Here is a 20,007-nt window from a genome sequence, read left to right as displayed (position 1 = left end):
CAGCAGCCAGCCCCCGAAAGCCACACTCTTCAGGGAGAAAGATTTGCCTTGATGATGGGGAGAAAGCATTGCGTTGATGATGATTTGAGCTGGACTTTATTTTAGCCACAAGCAATCAATGGTATTTGCTATAATCACATAGTTGTACATTCATTACTTCAATCATATACCTTGGATGAATTGTATGTTTTATTAATATGTATCAATAAAACTGATTTTTAAAAAGACAACAGTAAAAAAATAAGCAAATAAGTTCCCATTGCTTACTTTGACCCATTTCATGGTATTTTTTGAGAACCCTAGGAAACTAAAACAACCACTGTATCACATCATATCTGAAGAAATATAATCATGATGTGTTGCAAATATAAATTGTGAAAAGTAAAACTATAAAGATTTAAGAAAAATAGAAATAGTTGTGATAATGGAATAGAAAATATTGTTAAATATAATTCAAAAAGTGATTATCATAAAAGGCAAAAACAAGTTGGACTATAACAAAATTTAAATTTTCTATTCTTTAAATGAAAAGGCAACCTACAGGCTGGGAGAAGCATCTCAGTAGACATATATCTGACAAAGGTCTTATATTCAAAATATATAAAGAACTCTTATAAGCCATTTAGATAAAGATAGATAGCCTAATAGAAAATGGGCAAAATTCTGAACAGACGCTTCAGAGAAGAAAATACCCAAATGACCTTTAACTGGATCAGGGAAATGCTTGAATTCCAATCACTGGCATGGCTAAAATGAAAAAAAAAAAAAAAAATTACTCAGTGTGTGTGAGTATATGGAAAACCAGAACTCTAATGCACTGTACAGATGTGTAAATGAGTACAACCACTTTGGGAACATGCTTTTATTTATCAAAGATGATACTCTTTGGTACTCTATGATACAAAAACTCTACTTCTAGGTCTACTCCCAACACAAATATGAACATATAGCCAAATGTGTATCAGCAGTAAAATGGATAAATTGGTGAAAATTCACAAATGGAAAAGAATGTAGGAAAGAGAATATACAATCTATCAGTACACAAAACAGAAGATAAATCTCAAAAAGTAAATGGTGAGCAAATGAAACTGACACAAAAAGAACATACTCTAAATTCATTGTCTCAGTTCAAATACTGGCAAAATTAATGTATTCTGTTTCAATCAGAATTATAATTGGCAGATGCTAGAGACAGGAAGGGAATATAAGGGATGGTCTGGGGTGCTACTAATATTCTATTTATTGATCTGGTGCTGGTTGACTAAGTCTTTTCAGTTTGTAAAACTCTATCAGACTGTACTTATCTGCATTTTATGTCTTTATATTTTTACTTCAATAAAAAGTTAATTTTTAAGAAAAAATTAGTGACACAAATGCCAGGAAAGAGAATGCATGTAGTTCCAGGGGAATAGTAAGGAGAGGTTGACTAAGGCATGGATTTAATTGAATGAATGTGATTTGAAGAAGATCCTTTGCTCTTTTGAAATTTAAGGGCACCATTCTTATTTTAAATAGGATATGCATGACTCTGAATTTCACAAGATTTTTGAAACAAACAAATCACTTGACTTTTACTTCTGAGAAAGGTAAACCAGATAATTTGAACCTATCTATAGAACAAACACAATGAAAAATTCAGGACGAAATACACAATGTCATTTCTCTTCACAAAGGAGGCATTGCATAGGTAATATGACATTACCAGGCCAAGATTTAGAAGGGTTTGAGACCCAGCAAGCTGAGCTTTCAAACACATTTGATGACTTCCATGGCTAAGATGTGAAGAGTCAGAGAAGAGAGGCCCAGGAAATGAGATTCTCGTGAATAACACCCCTTTTTGTGGTACAAGCTTGAAGGGCTGCCCTTAAGACTAAAGATGAACCAGGAAGAATCCAATATGCATGCAAATTTTTCCCCTTCAATTGCAAAACCTCAACCCTCAAACCTGGATAAGTAAAAGTGCATCAGGGCCTTGGCAGGAAACAGATGGAACACTGAGAGTAATTGAGGAGAGACTTTTTACAAGGTTTTAAGGTTGAATTAAATTACAAGGTATGTGGAAGCGCTCTGGTTCTAGAAGCAGTATGTATTGGAGACACCTCGAGGACTGAAAGAGCAAGTAACTTAAGTAGTTTCTAGATTATGGAGAGATGTGAAACTGCAGCTATGAAAGAGGACCGCTCTAGAGGAGCTGTGGACTTCACCAGAAAAATGAAGCCACTGAGAAATCATGGCTCGACAGGGAGGAAGATCCTACCCTGTCCCTGCTGCACCATCTCCTGGCATTGCCTCACTTTGGCCAAACTCAAGATGCCAGAGTGTAAAAGCCCATTGAAATACTCCAAAAATATCAATCAACCTCCTTGGATAAAGCAGAATAAAGAAGTGTTGAGAGATTATCTTGAGGGGCCAACAGAATATGTTTAGCACAAGTTTATTCTTACAAATTATTTATTAAATCAATATTCAATTTAGAACATTAAGGTAATTTGAGTGAGAAATATGATTATTAAAAAAAAGCACAGCAAGTCAAAATACTGTGAAGATTCACATACACACATGCACACACATTCACAGACATATCACTGAAAACAAACAAAACTGAAATGAAACAAAAATGGTTTCAGGTACTGGAATGATCAAAAATAGATTGTAAAATAGCTATAATTATTAAATTCAAGGACATATAAGATATGCCTAATTTTTTTCAGCTTGAAACTGAAAACTAACAAATAGCCTAACAGGTTTGAAAAAGAACCAAATAATTTCAGAACAAAAAATTCAATAACTGAAATTTAGAAATAATTTGTATTTTAGTTTGCAAGTATGCTGAAAGCAGGTATCATCAAATAGGTTGGCTTTAACAATGGGATTTATTAGCTTACAAACTTACAGTTTTGATCGTGGCCACTGGAGGCACTGAGGGCAAGGAAAGAGAAAAACAGGTATAATATGGGGGCATTTTCGGGATTTGGGAATTGTCCTGAATGACATTGCAATGACAGATATAGGTCATTATATATCTTCTCATAACCTGCAGAATAGTGTGGGAGAGAGTATAAACTACAACATTAGGTATGGTCCATGCTCAGTAGCAATGCCCCAAAATGCGTTTATCAATTGCAGTGACTGTACCACACTAATGAAGGATGTTGTTTATGTGGGAAAATGTGGGATGTGTGAGGAGTAGGGAATATAGGAGTCCCTATATTTTTTTATGTAACATTTATGTAATCTAAGTATCTTTAAAAAAATAAAAAAAACATATATGTGTGTGTGTGTATATATATATATATATATATATATATATATATTTAAAAATGCTTACAGTTTGAGGCTGTGAGAATGTCCAGATCAAGTCATCACCATATGATGCTTTCTCCCTGAAAACCGGCTGCCAGTGATTTTGGACTTCTCTGTCACACGGCAAGGTACACTGTCGCATCTCCTGGTCTCTTACTTCTCTTCTGGGTTTTGTGGCTTTCAGCTTCTTGCTTCCATGGCTTTCTCTTTCTGTATTCACCCTGTTTATAAAAGACTCACCCTGGGCCACGCCTTAACTGAAGTAAGTATCTGGATCTGCCTCACACTCCACTTCATCAGAAATATGATGAGCAGCTAGAACAAACCACAATAGTGGAAAAATTTTTTTTTTCATGTACTCCAATGATGTTTTGGGGTCGTTCCTAAGTAACCTGCCAAATGAAGCACAGGATGCCCAATTAAATTTTAATTTTAGATAAAAAGGAAATGAACATTTAAAAATAAGATGAGTGTAAGTATAAATATGAGTATATATGTTACTATGTCCTATGCAATAGTGGGGAAATAATTATATCAAAAACAATTCTTGTTTATCTGAAATTCAAATTTAACTGGGCATCCTGTATATTTATTAGCAACCCTTCCTATATGACAGGCACAAGATCCATCCATGATTTCAAGAAGTACAGTGTGGAGGAGTCAGATATTCAAAACTCAATTAGTAAAAAAGTTCTTACAAGTAGGTATACTTTGGAATCTCCAACAAGAATGGAGGAAAGAAGATTCAGGCCCTGTACCAATGTATTTCGATTTTGCTACTGAAACAAAGTCAGTAGATAAATGGCTGTGTGCAAGGTACGTGGAGCTTGCGATTGAGTTGGGGAAATAGGGCATAGATGTGACAAAATTAGCAAACCATACAAAAAAACAAGATAAGAAATACCATAAAGGAATCCATGATTAGTCACTAAATAAACAATTTTGACACTAGTAGTATCTAAGAGGGCTTCATCTGTTGTTTAGGACTTGCACTGCCCCTTGAGGATGGCTTTGCTTTGTATAATCAGATGATCCTTAGAGGGGATCACATATTCACTTGCGTTCCCCGAAGTCCCTACTCTTCATATTCTTATTAGCCTCCTTGCATATCTAATATTTCTTTGTCCTCTTTTAGACTATGAATTCCTAGTGGTCAGAGTCTTTATGTGGTTTCCTTTATATTCTTTGTATACTAAACCCTCATCAACAGCTTGTCCAGTGTAGGTGCTCAGCAAATTTTGAGCTATGTTGGATTTAATGTAAAAGGAAATGTTCCTGAAGGGAATAATTGAAATGATAAAAATTGAAGTGATTATTATAGGCATGCCTCTGTCTGTGTGTTTACATACATGCTCTTGATATGTGTATAGTGACCAAAAAAAGACCACATTTATCTGCACATAGAGATTGATTATTTGGTAATATCAATAGTGTGGATAATGCAGATACAAAGGAAATTCAAAAAATAGCAACAGAATTCATGAACAAAAAGGACAGAGCAGAGATTGGTTTTCACTTTTACTGTTTTGTGATAAGACAAACTTTTGATTTTTGTCCCACCAATCATGATACTCTCATACCTGTCACTAAACTACTGAAATTATCACCTGTTAACACTGTCATATAAAATTCTTTTTGTTCTTTATATAATACTCTATTTTTCTTCAACCAAAAATGAAATATAATATGTGCATACACATACACACAGTGAAATGAAAACCCCATGGAATCTAGGGGAATTAATTTATATTATTTTTTTTAAATTCATATTATTGATTACAGTTATTTGGAGGGAAACATTTCCTGTGCTGCTTCTCTCTTACTTCCAACTTGCAGCTACATTACTCTGTTGTTCTTATGCAGTTCTAGTTACCTATCATTTCTGTAATTGTTTTGCCATAATATGAATTGTCACTATATATATATCACTAAATGTTATAAACTGAATTATATATTGTATTATATATTGTAATACAGATATATACTAGAGAGAGGCTTAAAGAGTACAGTATGGAGTGAAAATTTTAAAATGGGTGTATGTGTACTTAATATTGCTTGAAATCAAAGTTGAATAGTAAGAAGGGGTAGATCTGTCCATGTTTTCTAGAATACCAATACACTGTGGGTGCTTAATAAATGTTAAATAATAGTAATCTGTTCCTATTCATTTTTCCTCTATCTGCAATTAAGCAATGGGGTGCCAAATTATGTATCAAGCGTCTTTTATTAGGTTATATTTTTCTAGGCAGCAGGTGGAGGATTTACAACGCATCATGCATCACAGATCTCCCCTAGAGTGACTTACCATGCAGCTTAAATAGATAAGATTCTGACCCACATCCTGCAGAGAGATTGTCAAAGCTAAAGGGAGCATTCAATCTATCTTCCTTTGCTTTTTTTCTCTTGCTCTACCTCAATCCCACTACTTCTCAGGAAATAAATATTGGTTTCTGCATTTTTGAGCAAATTATACTTGCACTTGAAATTAATAAATAAGACTTCGTGCCATTTTAAGGTTGGATATCAATAACTCCTGGGTGAGTTTCTTTTCTTTTGTTTATGTGTTATGTCTGTATTTTGTTGACATTGTATTTTTTAAATTTTGGACTCAACTATATAGTATGCTCTAATTGTTAACAATGAAATATACCCTTTCTAAAGCAGAGTAACAGAGGTTTTTTGTTTGTTTGAAAGAGAGATAGAAGGATCATGAAGCACTTATACTAGTGCTTCATGTAACTTAAATGTCAAGGAGTCCAACCCTCTATCTAAGAAAGTCTCCTCTACTTTGTTCCTGAACAAATGTTGAAGCATTTATAATGATGATGAAGTAAGTTCCTCAAAAGTCAGCTTTTCTATATCCATTTGCAAAAATGTCCATTTATTATTGAGATATACTTTTTACTCTTTGGTTAGTCTCTCAGGAACCCTAAAAATGCAGTCTAAAATCTTTCCTAACTTAATTTTACAATTCATTGAGATAGTTTTTGTGTCTCTCCTCATCATATTTTCTTGGTCACCAATGACTCTTATATTGCTGAAGCCAATGATCAATATTCAGTTCTCAGGTTACTAAATTACCAAAAATCATACGACTTAATTGATCATTTCTTTCTTCTTTCTTGAAACCTCCCCCTATTTCACCCTTCTTGTTTTCTCCTATCCACTAAACATTCTTAAACAATCTCCTTTACAAAGTTCTCCTCTTTCCAATATTCACACATAGTGTGCCAAAAGTCTCACTCCTTGGACATCTTTTCAATGTATATTCATACCTTTGGTGATTTCTTCATGTCCCATTGATTTGTAAATCCCATCAATAGCTAATTATTTCCAAACTTATGTTTCTAGTACCAACAGCATCTCTTGAAACCAGAATCTTATCCATTGGTCTGTCTAGAATCTCCACTTGAATGTCTAGTTGGATCTCAGATATGATATACTCAAAACTGAACTCTTGATTTTCTCCCCATCCCCAAAACTTGCTACTCCTCTCTTGTTACATATTTAAGTAAATTATAGCATCACAATTAACCTGGTTGCTCAAGTCAAAATTCCAAAATCATTTTAATTATGTTTTCTTTAGTTTATTCTCTCACTTGCTGCAAAAAATCATCAACAGCTCTGAAGGCTCTACCTTCAAATTCTACACTTACTCAACCCCTTCTTACCTATTTTCCATTACCACCTTAGTCCAAGCCACTATGAACTCTTGCTTGGACTTTTCCAATAGTCTCCTGTGTCAGAGTAGACTGCTGTGGTAGATACTCCTACTCATTTGCAAAGTATACATTCCCCCCTCCTTCCTTACTGTGAGAACACCAGTTTTATTTAGGAAAAAATGGGCCCAGAGACAATTCTCATCTCCTCAGGCTCCTTTGCAGCTACAGGGAAATATGTGATCCATTTCTGGCCAATGAGAGGTGAGCAGAAATTGCTATGTGGGGTAGTATGGAAGCTTCATAAAAGGGGATACATATTATAGGCATCATTCTTTTATTCATTGTATTTCTCCTTTTATATCTTTCTTTTCCTTGCTTGTAAAAGAGATGTAAAGTTGAAGAAGGGGCGGCCACCCTATGATCATGAAGTGGCAAGCATGCAGACAAAAGCCACACATTAATGATGGTAGAGTGGAAATTAGAAGGAGCCTGAGCTCTTCAAAAGTGTAATAATGTCTTTCAGGTTACATGAGAAAAACAAGCCCTTGCCTTTTAATATCCTGTTTGTCAGATTTTTGTTGTTTACAGATACATGCGAGATCTTTTCAGTACAGTGTAATGCATAACTGTCCTCCCTACTGCTATTCTGGGTCTCATATGGTGACTCTTTTAAAATGTAATTCTACATTACCTACACACACACACCCATCTAATTGCTTCCAGTGAAATTTAAACTAAAATCTGATGGCCTTTGCCTGGCCTAAATGGACCTATATAATCAGTCTCTGGCAAATTAGATTACTTGAGCCAATTTTTCTCCCCTTCCCTATTCCATCCCAGGCAAACTTGCTTCCTTGATGTTTTAAAACATTCTAATAACACTCGTACTTCAGGGCCTTTGCATTTACTGTTTCTTTGATTTGGAAGTCTTTTCCTACAGATATCTCTATATGTCACTCCATCTTCTTCTTTATACCTCAAGCATCATCTCTCCAGAAGCACTCACTGACTACATTTTAATTAAGACCTCTTCATTCTCTATCCTCTTGTCCTTCTTTCAGTTTCTTAATGCCTCTGTTATCTAATTTTACATTTTGTATCTCATTTATTTTTGTCTCTCTCCCCTTTGACTGCTTGTCTCCTTTTTCTGTATCTTTTACCTAGAACAGTGCCTGGCTCATTCCAAAAGCTCAATACACATTAGGTTAGTGGCTGTATGTTCTGAAATCCCTCACCATTTTACTTACCTTTCTGTGACTGATCTCTGCTTAATTTATGGTTTTCATGAAGTATGGCATGTAAAGCTCAGCAATGATCTCCACGTGTGGTTAAGTAAAAACACAGCCACTATCTATATTTCTTTCAAGGCAACAACTGACATTAGATTTTCTATTGGCCTTACCACACCATTTTTTTCAAATTAATGAGGCAATTGTAACCCATGATATTTCTCTCACATGGTTAATTATTGTTAAACCAATTCTCCCAAATTCTATATTTTTGAAGTGCATCATTATACAAATTTTGGGACTTGTAAGCAACTTCTTTATTTAATCAGTGGATATTGTAATCTTGCAAGTGAACTTCGCTCCTTCAATTTGGCTATGTGGGATTTTAAGTAAACTATATATATGTAATATAATTTACAGAGGATTGAAGTACAATTTTATAAGCTCCCTTCTCATCTTTACATTATTAATTAATATATTATATTTCTATCACTTTTCATATATATTTTTTTATTGTGTGGATTCCTGAAACCCTAAGACCTTTATAAAAAACTGGAATTTTTTACTAGCAAAATCGTAGGTTTACAGAAAAATATTAGAAAACACAGAGTTCCCATTTACTCTTTCTAGGGAAAAGAAAAAAAAAGAAACTTTTTAAAGAATTTTTGTCAGGCAATGGATTCTTAGATTTTTGTACCAAAAGTTAACAAAAGAAAAAATAGATAAATGGGACTTCATTGATATTAAACACTTTTGTGCATCAACAGACTTAATCATTAAAGTAAAAACACAACCTACAGAATGGGAGAAAATATTTTGAAACCACATATCCAATAAGGATTTAATATATGGAATATATGTGTAGACATCCTACAGTTAAAGAGCAAATGTACAAACAACCTAATTTAAAAATGGGCAAAAGACTTGAATAGGCATTTCTCTGAAAATACATATAAGTGGCCAAAAAACACATGAAAAAATGCTCAACATCATTAGCCATTATGAAAACACAAATCAAAACCATAATGATGTGATGAATGCATAACTATATGATTATATCAAATATCGCTGATGGTACATTTCAGATAAATTTTATGCATTATTATCAATAAAGTTGATTTGTTTAAAAAAAACATAATGAGATATCATTCCATACCCACTAGAATGGCTTCTATTAAAACAAACAAAACAGAATATAACAAGTGTTGGAGAGTGTGTGGAGAGATAGGAACACTTTTTAATTGCGGGGGAGAATGTAAAATGACGCAGTCTCTGTGAAACAGTTTGGCAGTGCCCCAGAAAGTTAAGTGTAGAATTACCATATGATTGGTCAGTCCAAGAGTCCAAGATGCAAGTATATATTCAAAGTAGTTGAAAGCAAGGACTCAAATGGATATTTATTCACTGATGTTCATAGTGGCATTATTCACATTTGCGAAAAGATAGAAGCAACCCAAGGGTCCATTAACCGATGAATGGATAAACAAAATATGGTGCATACATACAATGGAATATTCTTCAGCCATACAAAGGAATTGAAGTTCTGATATATGTGACATCATAGATGAACTTTGAAAATATTGGGAACAGAAATTAGTCAAATGTAAAAGGAGAGATATTGTATGATCTCACTTATATTAAATGATTAGAACAAGCAAATTCATAGAAACAAACTAGAATACAGGTTATTAAGGGCCAGGATACAGGTAACAGATTAGCAGGGAATAGAGAGTTTATGTTTATTGGGAACAGAGTTTCTATTTGTAGTGATGGAGGTTTTGGTACTGGATAGTGGTAATAGTAGCAGAACATTGTGAATGTGTATGATTTAATTTCCAATATTTGTAAATTTTCCTTAGTTATTGATTTCTAATTCATTCAGTTGTTGTTGGATAATATACATTGCATTATTTCAATATTTTTAAACTTAATGATATGTGTTGAAACCTAATGTATACTCTATTCTGGAGAGTGAACCATGTGCATATTAGAATAATGTGTATTCTGTTGCTGTTGGATGAAGTATTCTAAAAGAGTCTGCTAGGTCTAGTTGATATATACTCTTGTTCAAGCCTTCTCTTTACTTATTTGTCTTCTGTCTTGATATTCTATCTATTATTGAAAGTTCTGTTAATGTAGAACCATTTATTTCTCCATTCAAATATGTCAATATTTTCCTCCTATATTTTGGGCTATGTCATTAGATGCATATACATTTAAAGTTGTTATGTCTTCTTATTGAGTTGACTCTTTTATTAGTATATAGTGAAATTCTTTGTACCTTGTGACAGTTGTTTACTTAATGTCTATTTTATCTGATATTATTATAGCCACCCTAGTCGTCTTGGATTTATTATTGCATAATAATTTTACCCCATCATTTCACTTTCAACCCACTTGCAACTTTGAATTTAAGCTGAGTCTCTTATAAAAGACATTGGACTTACCCAGGCAGCTAACAAGGAGATGATGATGGACAATGACCATCCCAAGGAACTGAGAAAGTTTACAACTGCAAACAAGAGAGTCCCATCTATCTGCTCCATGGAATCATGCCCCCTCTCAATCAGAGATTAGAGATTGAGCAGGCATCATCATCCTGGAATCCTCAGGAATGGGGAATGAAGTATGAATTAAAGTAGACTTATTAGTATTCTACTATAGACTTATTTTGATTCTAGCAATGGAAGAAATTATATCATTGATGTGATGGCAATGACCACTGGAGATTCTGAGGGCAGGAAGAGGGAAATACAGGTGAAATATGGGGATAATTTTGGGACATGGGAATTTTTCTGAAAGATATTACAATGGCAGAGACAGGGCATTACATAAGTTGCCATAACCTACAAAATTGTGTTGAAGAGAGTGTAAACTACAATTCATGCTTAGTAGCAATGCTACAAATGTGTTCATCAATTTTAATGAATGTACCACACTAATGAAGGATGTTGTTAAGGTGGGAAAATGTGGGCAGTGTAGGGAAAGAGGCATATGGGAATCCTCTATATTTTTATGTAACATTTATGTAATATAAATTTTAAAAAAATAAATGGCATTGAGTTGAGTCATGCTTTTATTCATTCTGCCAAACCATGTCTTTTGACTGGATAGTTTAATCTATTTGCATTTAAAGTAACTATTGATAATGCAGAACTTTCCTCCGCATTTAACTACTTGGTTTTCTTAAGTCTTATATATTTTTGCCCCTCAATTCTTCCATTAATATTTACTTTAAAATTTATTTTTATTTTATTATGATTCCATTCTCATTTCCTTCTGCTTATATATTTCAGATATTTTCTTTATTCTTACCATGGTGCTTAAAGTTAACTAACATCCTAATTCTGTGACAATCACATTTGATTTGATATAAACTTACCTTCAATAGCATATTCTTAAACTGTCCTTATACCCCTTCATTTCCCCACCTTTTGGTTGTACAAATTATATTTATATATTGCATGTCCAAAACCATACATTTATCATTACTTATAGTACATTTGCGTTTTAGCACCTGTAAGAAGTAAAAAGTGGAATTCCACATCAAAAATTCCAATGCAAGAGTACTGGCCTTAATAATTACTCATAAGGTTATTTTTACTGGAGATCATCATTTCTTTATGCCAATTTGATCCATTGACATATGTTCTTTCCTATCAGTCTGAAGAATTTCCTTTTGTATTGCTTGTAGGGCAGGTCTATTCTTTATCTGGGAATACCTTATCTTCTCCCTCAATTGTGAAAGATAGTTTCACTGGATATAAAATTCTTGGTAACAATTATGTTCTTTCAGCACTTTAAGTATTTCATCCCATTGCCTTCTTGTCTCCATGTTTTCTCATGAGAAATTGACACTTAATCTAATTTGACCTTCCATGTACGTAACATTTTGTTTTCTCTGCAGATTTCAGAACTCTCTCTTGTCCTTGACATTTAACATTTTGACTACTATGTGTATGGGAATGGTTGCTTCCAAATTTACCGAGTATGGAATTCATTGGGACTCCCGAAAGTGTATATTCACATCTTTTGTTAAATTTGGGAAGTTTTCTGTCATTATTCCTTTGAATATTTCTTCTGTCACTTTCTCTCTCCTCCTTCCAGGAATCCCATAATATAATATTGGTATGCTTGATGATGTCCCACAAATCTTTTTGGATCTGTTCAATTTTTCATTTTATTATCATTTTTCTCTTATACCTGAATCTTATCAATTGACTTGTCTTTGAGCACACTGATTTTTCCTTCTTCCAGCTCTAATCTGCTTTAGAAGCCACTGTTATTGTGGTCTTAAATTCCAGTATTCATGTTGGGTTGCTTTTCAAAATTGACTTGGCATTCCCAGTTACTGCAGCCCTTTAAATGTTTACCAGACTGTTGAGAAAGGGGGCCCTGCCAGTTTTGCTACTCGTTCAAAGATTCTGTGGTAGGGGGGTACCCTGCATCTTATGAAATAACAGAGTTCTTTGGACATCAAAGGAGGGTGATAGCATTATTGCTTGAGACAATAAGAGCAGTTTCCTGGGGATATTAACACAGAAAGTCCCTAAGTCCTTTTAATGTAATGTGGGAAAAAAAGAACAAAAAGATGAGAGAAAGAGAAGAGAGAAGGAAAGGAAGAGAGATAAAAGAGGGAAAGAGCAGAAAGAAGGAAGGAAGACACTATAATACACTTCCCAAATACCCATAAAATGAGGAATTGTTAGGAAAGATTATGAGAGTCGTTTCTTCAGCCAGGCTTCTGCTGTTAATCCCTTAAGCCATGCCATTTTCTCAGCTGCAGAGAGTTGCTTTGCTGAAGGCTTCATGCTTCCAGGGTTGGCTCATATCAACAACCAATTTGTGTGGAGACATGAAAGCTTGAAAATCTCAAGTAACCTAAGAATAATTTTTAAGGCCAATTCTAAATCCAGGGCTCCCATGGGATCAACCAAGGTTGTCACTGGTCCTTTACCACAGATTGACAACTTCCTTTGTTGTTTTGTTTGTTTGTTTTAAAATACTTTTTACTGATTTTTAAAAAGATACTTAGATTACATTTACCTATTTGGAATCACGCTGTTGGGAGATGGGCTTTAACGATGTGGCAGGACACTAAAATATGATAGAAACTCACTGCAAGAATGAATCCTAAAAGTTTTAAAAAAGAGATGGCCTACTTTATGTCAGGATGAAATGCCAGAATTGTAAAGATAAGCAGCTGAAGATGGAATTTAAAAACTGAGAGAAGTGGGTTTCCTGGAGTGTACAAACTATGTAAAGCCAAAAAATTGATTAGGTTATTATATTCTACATGAAGTCCCAGATGGTACACCATTTAATACGGTTGTAATTAATATGCTGGTGAGACAGACACCAACGTCACTAAGCCAGTGGGTAGTGGCTCTCATCTACAGGTCAGTGCTGATGGTATGAAATGCAGTTAAAGACTTAGGTTCACTCTTGGCAATGTAGAGTGTATAGGTTCTTGAAACAAGAAAGACCAGACAGCATTAATTGAAAGAAGCCAATGGGATTGATTTATTGTAATGTGTATAAAATTAAGAGAGCAGGGAAATGGACCTGGCCCAGTGGTTAGGGCGTTCATCTACCACATGGGAGGTCCGCAGTTCAAACCCCGGGCCTCCTTGACCCATGTGGAGCTGGCCCATGCTCAGTGCTGATGTGCGCAAGGAGTGCCGTGCCACGCAGGGGTGTCCCCCCCCTGGGGAGCCCCATACGCAAGGAGTGCGCCCCAAAGGAGAGCCACCCCACGCGAAAGAAAGCGCAGCATGCCCAGGAATGGTGCCGCATACATGGAGAGCTGACACAGCAAGATGACGCAACAAACAGAGACAGATTCCTGTGCCACTGACAACAACAGAAGTGGACAAAGACGACACAGCAAATAGACACAGAGAACAGACAACCAGGGTTGGGGGGAGAAGGGGAGAGAAATAAATAAATACATCTTTAAAAAAAAAAATTAAGAGGGCAGCCAAAGGTGCAGATTTTTCTTTTGCTTCTGATGAATATGAGATATTAAAGACGAGATTTACCCTAACTTATGGAACAACTAAAACCACAAAACATATTACAGTGCTTTTCAAGATATCCAAAATCAAGCAATAGAGGATAGTGGTTCCTCGGATATGCGAACCACATGAAGTTAGCCCTACAATTGTCCCTATATTGCCATACATAGTATAGGGTAAGGGAGACACAGACAGAGATCAGTAGCCTTTTTGAGTTGATAAAAACGAAGCTGAGACCAAAGCAGTTAAAAGTTGCAAGACAGAGACTAGACAAGAGAAAACTGCACAGACGGAAAAGTCAGACTGGTAAAGAAAATACCTCGAGTATGCTCCTGAGTAATGATAAGTGCATGAGTAAATTCCCAAGCTCAGGGAATATACATTACAAAAGAATTAGAGGGCCACATATAGTCTTTGTTTCTACCAGCCATAATGGAAAACCTGATATTCATAGGATATTGGGTATAGTAACGAGAGGGTATTTCCTTGATAGCAGGGAATACGGAGCCCTAGATTAAGCAGTGCTCCAATCTTATCTAAAACAATATTAAAAGCTACAATTAAAATATCAAACTATTTCTAAGTAACTTAACTGTGTTACAGAAAAAAAGCTTAAAATTTGGTTTGGGGAGGGAGAGAGGGAATACAAAAATATCCAGCAACCAGCAAGTGAATTCACAGTACCTGTCATCCAATCCAAAACTGCCCACAAAGAAAGAGGAAAATAAGACCCATAGTGAAAAGAAAAGTCAATCAAGAAAAAAAACAAAAAAACACACACACACACAACTGAAACATATGCTAAAAATAGCAGAGAAGAACACTAAAATAGTTATTAAAACTGTATTCAATATGTTCAAAAAATTAAGTAGAGATATAGAATACATGAAAAAGTTCCAAATGGGATTTCTAGATATGAAAATTACAATGTTTGAGATTAAAAATTCAAACCATGGGATTGATGGTAAATTAAATGTTGTAAAATAAAATATAGGTGACCTTGAACTTATAGGATTAGAAATTACCCACAAAGAAACATTTAAAGAAAATAGTAATTTAAAAGAAGAAATAGATGATAGTGTGCTGTGGGACAGCTTCAAGAGTTCTATTATACAAGTAACTGGATTCCCCAAATGGGAAGACAGAAAAAAAATATTTGAAGAAATACTAGTTGTAATTTTTTAAAAATTGATTAAAACTACTAATCCATACATTCAAGAAACTCAATAAACCTAAACACAAGAAATACGAAGAAAAATAAACCTAGTCAGATAATGATCAGATTGGTTAAAATCCATGATAAAAAGAATATCTTAAAAGCCATAAGCTAAAAAAGATTGTTGTATCCAGAGGAACAATGACAAAAATGACAGCAGATTTCTCACCAGAAACAGCATAAGTAAGAACAGTGGAGCAACAACTTTAAAGTACTGCAAGGGAAATAAATCTTACAACCTAGAAATATCTGTTTTTTTTTTTTTAGAAAAGAAAGAAAATATCTTTCAAAAACATTTAACAACTAATACTTTTTCAAACTTACAAGAGTTCAAAGAATTCATCACTAGCATCTGAACTGTGCAAGAAATGTTGAAAGAAGTCCTTTTGGTAGAAGGAAAACAATATCAGACATAAATGTAGGTCTACATGAATCCATATTAGTAAATATATACTACCTTATTATTTAAATACCTTTAAAATAATTGACCGTTTAAACAAAAAAACTGTGGAGTTAAAATATATATAAAATTTTGACAGGAAAAAGAGAAAGGCTTGGAGAGAAGAAATGGAGGTCAAGTTCTTAGGCTGCTGTTGATGTGATGTAATATAAATTATGGGTAGAGTTTGACAAAATAAAAATGCAGGTTATAATCTCTTAAAGCAAACACTAAATTAAAAATATATTTAGAGATAAATCAACAAAGGAGATACATTAGTATTGTAAAAATAATCAAAAAGGAAAGACAGAAAAGCAGGAAAGCAGGAACTAAGAACATATAACACAAATAGGAAACAAACTTAAAACCAACCATTCCAATAATCACATGGAAGGTAAAGTTTTAAATACTCAGTTAAAAGGAAGATTGTCAAATCAAATCTAAAAGCATGGCCCAACTCTTTGCTTCCTGCAAGAAATGCACTTCAAATATAAAGACACAACTGGGTTAAAGTGAAAGATAAAAACAGATACACTAAACAAAAGAAAGATGGAGTAGCTATAATAATATCAATGGAAGTGGATTGCCAAGCAGAGTATTGCAAGAGTTTAGAAGGTTGCTTCATAATAATAAAGGAGGCTTTCCATCAAGAGGACCTAATGATCTTTAACTTTAATTGGCCTAATAAGAAATATTGAAAATACATGAAGTAAAATCTGATAAAATGAAAGGAGAAATAGAGACAAAACAAACAGTGCTGTTAATTTCAATATTTCTCTATCAATAACTGAGAGAACAAAGAGACAGAAAATCAGTAAGTATATAGAGGATTTGAACAATGACATCCAATCAGATCTAACTGATTTTTATAGAACTTCTCAGCAAACAACAGTAGAATACATTTTTTTCCAAATATATATGAAACATTAACCAAGAGAAACCATATTCCAGTCCATATACAAGTCTCAATAAAGTTTAAAAGGATTCAAATCATTCAGAGTATATTCTCTGATTACAATGGAAATTATAAAGCAATTATCTTGAAAAGACCCAAATACTGGAAAACTAAATATCAAACTTTGAATACCCAGAAGTCAAAGAAGAAATAAAAAGGGAAATTAGAAATAATTTTGAAATGAAAGAAAAATGTAAGCATACCATATCTAAATTTGTAGGATGTCACTAAAGTAGCCCTTAAAGGGCTGTATTAGAAAAGAAGAAAGGTTCAAATGAATGACCTTATCTTCTCAGCTTCTACCTTAAAAGAGGAAAAGAAAATGAAACCCAAAGTAAATAGAGAAAAGGAAACTGCTACAGAAGGGAAATCAATGACAGAAAATGGAATATCAGTGGAGATAATGAATTAAACTAAAAACTGATTCTTTGAGAAGAGGTTGGTAAGCCTCTATCTAGAAAAAATTTGATTATCAGGAATTAGAGTTTATAATTTTCATGATATCAAAAGAAATATAGATTCTACAGATATTAAAATGTAAGGAATGACCATTAAAAATAAATATATAAGGAAGCGACTGTGGCACAATCAGTTGGGCTCCTGTCTACCATATGGGAGGCCCCGGGTTCTTGTCCCAGGGCTTCCTTGTGAAGGCAAGCTGGCCTGCGTGCCATGGAGAGCTAATGGCCTGTGCACTGAGGAGAGCTGATGGCTGATGGCTCACGTGGAAAGCTGATGCAGAAAGATGACACAACAAATGAAGACAAACAGACACAGAAAAAAAAAGGCAGCAAATGGACACGGAGAACAGACAGCAAAAAACAAGCTGCAAGGAGTGGGGAGTAAATAAATAAGTAAATAAATCTTTAAAAAAAATTCCAATAGCTCTTAAATAAATAAATACATAAAAAGACGATAAGGAAACATTACAAACAAGTTTATGACAGCAAATTTGACAAAATAGTTGAAATTTACATCTTCCTTGAAAGACACAAACTACCAAAGTTCACTCAAGAAGAAATACATAAGCTCTATAACATTGCATCTAATAAATAAATTGAATTTGTAGTTAAAAATATCCCCATGAAGAAAATTACAAGCCCAAATGGCTTCAACAGTGAATTGTAACACATCTTTTGAGAATAATGCCATCTTTTGAGGATAATACACAAATTCTTCTCACAATTTAAGAGTAAACACTTTCTACTACATTTTCTGAACCCAGAATGATCGATAGCAAAAGAAGACAAAAGGAAAAAAAAAAAAAACTACAGTTCAATATGTATGATAAATAGATTAAACAATCCTAAAAAACATAAAAAAAAAATGAGTCCAAAAATGTATTATAAAGATAGTACATTAAAACAAATTGGGGTTTGGCTCTTTGCCAGGAGGAGCCCACACCCTGGTCTTAGGTGTGTACTTCTGTTCTTTTCTCTCATTTCTCAATAAACTCTTTTTACTAGCCAAAAAACAAAAAAAAGCATATAGTTGGACTTAATGCCAAGAATGCATTAATATTTGAAAACCAATCAACATAATTGCTATATTAACAAACTAAAAAGAGAAAAACATATGATCTCAACACAAGCAGACAAAGGGTATGACAAAATCCCAACTTTGGTTTTTACAAATTATCTAAGAAAACTGGAAATATAAAGGAACTTCTTCAGCCTAACGAAGTGTAGCTTTGAAAAATCTGGAGCTAGCATCATATTTAGTGGAGTAAAATAGCATATTTTCCTCTCCCAAATCAGGAACATCACAAATATGTCTGCACTCACCTTTTCTATTCAACATAGAACTGGAGTACCTAGCCAGAGCAATAAGAAAGTAAATGTAAATAAATAGGTGAATAAAATTGATAAGGAAGAAGTAAAATTTTATTCTCAGAAGACACATTTATCTATTTAAAAATTCAGTGAAATCTGCAAAAAAAAAACCTACTACAACCAATGAGCAAATTTAACAAGTTTGCAGGACACAAAGTCAAGGTGTAAAATTAGTATTATTTATACATAATAGCAAAGAAAAAACAGAAATTAATTAATTTAAAATATCGTTGAAAATAACATCCAAAACATGAATTACTTGGAGAAAAATCAGATAAAATTTTGCAAGCCCTATACACTGAAAATTATACCACTGCTCAGTGAAATTTGAAAATGAATTTTGATAAAATGAATCTGAGTACTTGTACTACTTTATTTCAAAACTTACCATAAAGATACATTATTCAAGACAGTGTTGAAATGTTGTAAGAATAGACACATCTCTATGTATGTTGTATGGAGCAGTAAAGAAAGCCTGTAAACAGACCCAAATATATATGGTAAACTGAATACTATACAACGCTGCCAAGGAGATTGAACAAAGAAAATGAGTTTTCAGCAAAAGTTGTTGGAGCAACTAGATATCTCTTTGAAAGAAAAAAAACCTTAAACCTTTTCTGACAATATTAACTAAAGTTAACTAGCAATTGTCATGAATTTAAATTTAAAAACAAAAACTATAAAACTTCTAGAATCGGGAAACGGACTTTGGCCCAGTGGTTAGGGCGTCCGTCTACCACATGGGAGGTCTGCGGTTCAAGCCCCGGGCCTCCTTGACCCGTGTGGAGCTGGCCCAAGCGCAGTGCTGATGCACGCAAGGAGTGCCGTGCTACACAGGGGTGTCCCCCGCGTAGGGGAGCCCCACGCGCAAGGAGTGCACCCATAAGGAGAGCCGCCCAGCGCGAAGGAGGGAGCAGCCTGCCGAGGAATGGCGCCGCCCACACTTCCCGTGCCGCTGATGACAACAGAAGCAGACAAAGAAACAAGACGCAGCAAAAAGACACAGAAAACAGACAACCGGGGAGGGGAGGGGAATTAAATAAATAAAAATAAATCTTTAAAAAAAAAAAAATAGGGTTGGTTTAAAAAAAAAAACTTCTAGAATCAAATGTAGGAGAAAATGTAGAGGATTTGAACAATGACAATTTTTTTGAGGTAAGCAAAAAAACTGTCAGGAATAAAAGAACAACCATAAAACAAACAAACAAGGGAAATTAAGTGGACTTGAAAAATTCACCCCTTCAAAAGGCATGATTAAGAACTTTGAAATGTAAGATACAGCCTGGGATAAAATATATCTTAGTAAGTTCTTACATGCCAACATATATATAATGAGAAGACAAGCAACTCCTTT

The sequence above is a fragment of the Dasypus novemcinctus genome, chromosome 1 (assembly GCF_030445035.2).
Source record: "Dasypus novemcinctus isolate mDasNov1 chromosome 1, mDasNov1.1.hap2, whole genome shotgun sequence".
NCBI lineage: Eukaryota > Metazoa > Chordata > Mammalia > Cingulata > Dasypodidae > Dasypus > Dasypus novemcinctus.
Note: the sequence above shows the minus strand (reverse complement) of the source record.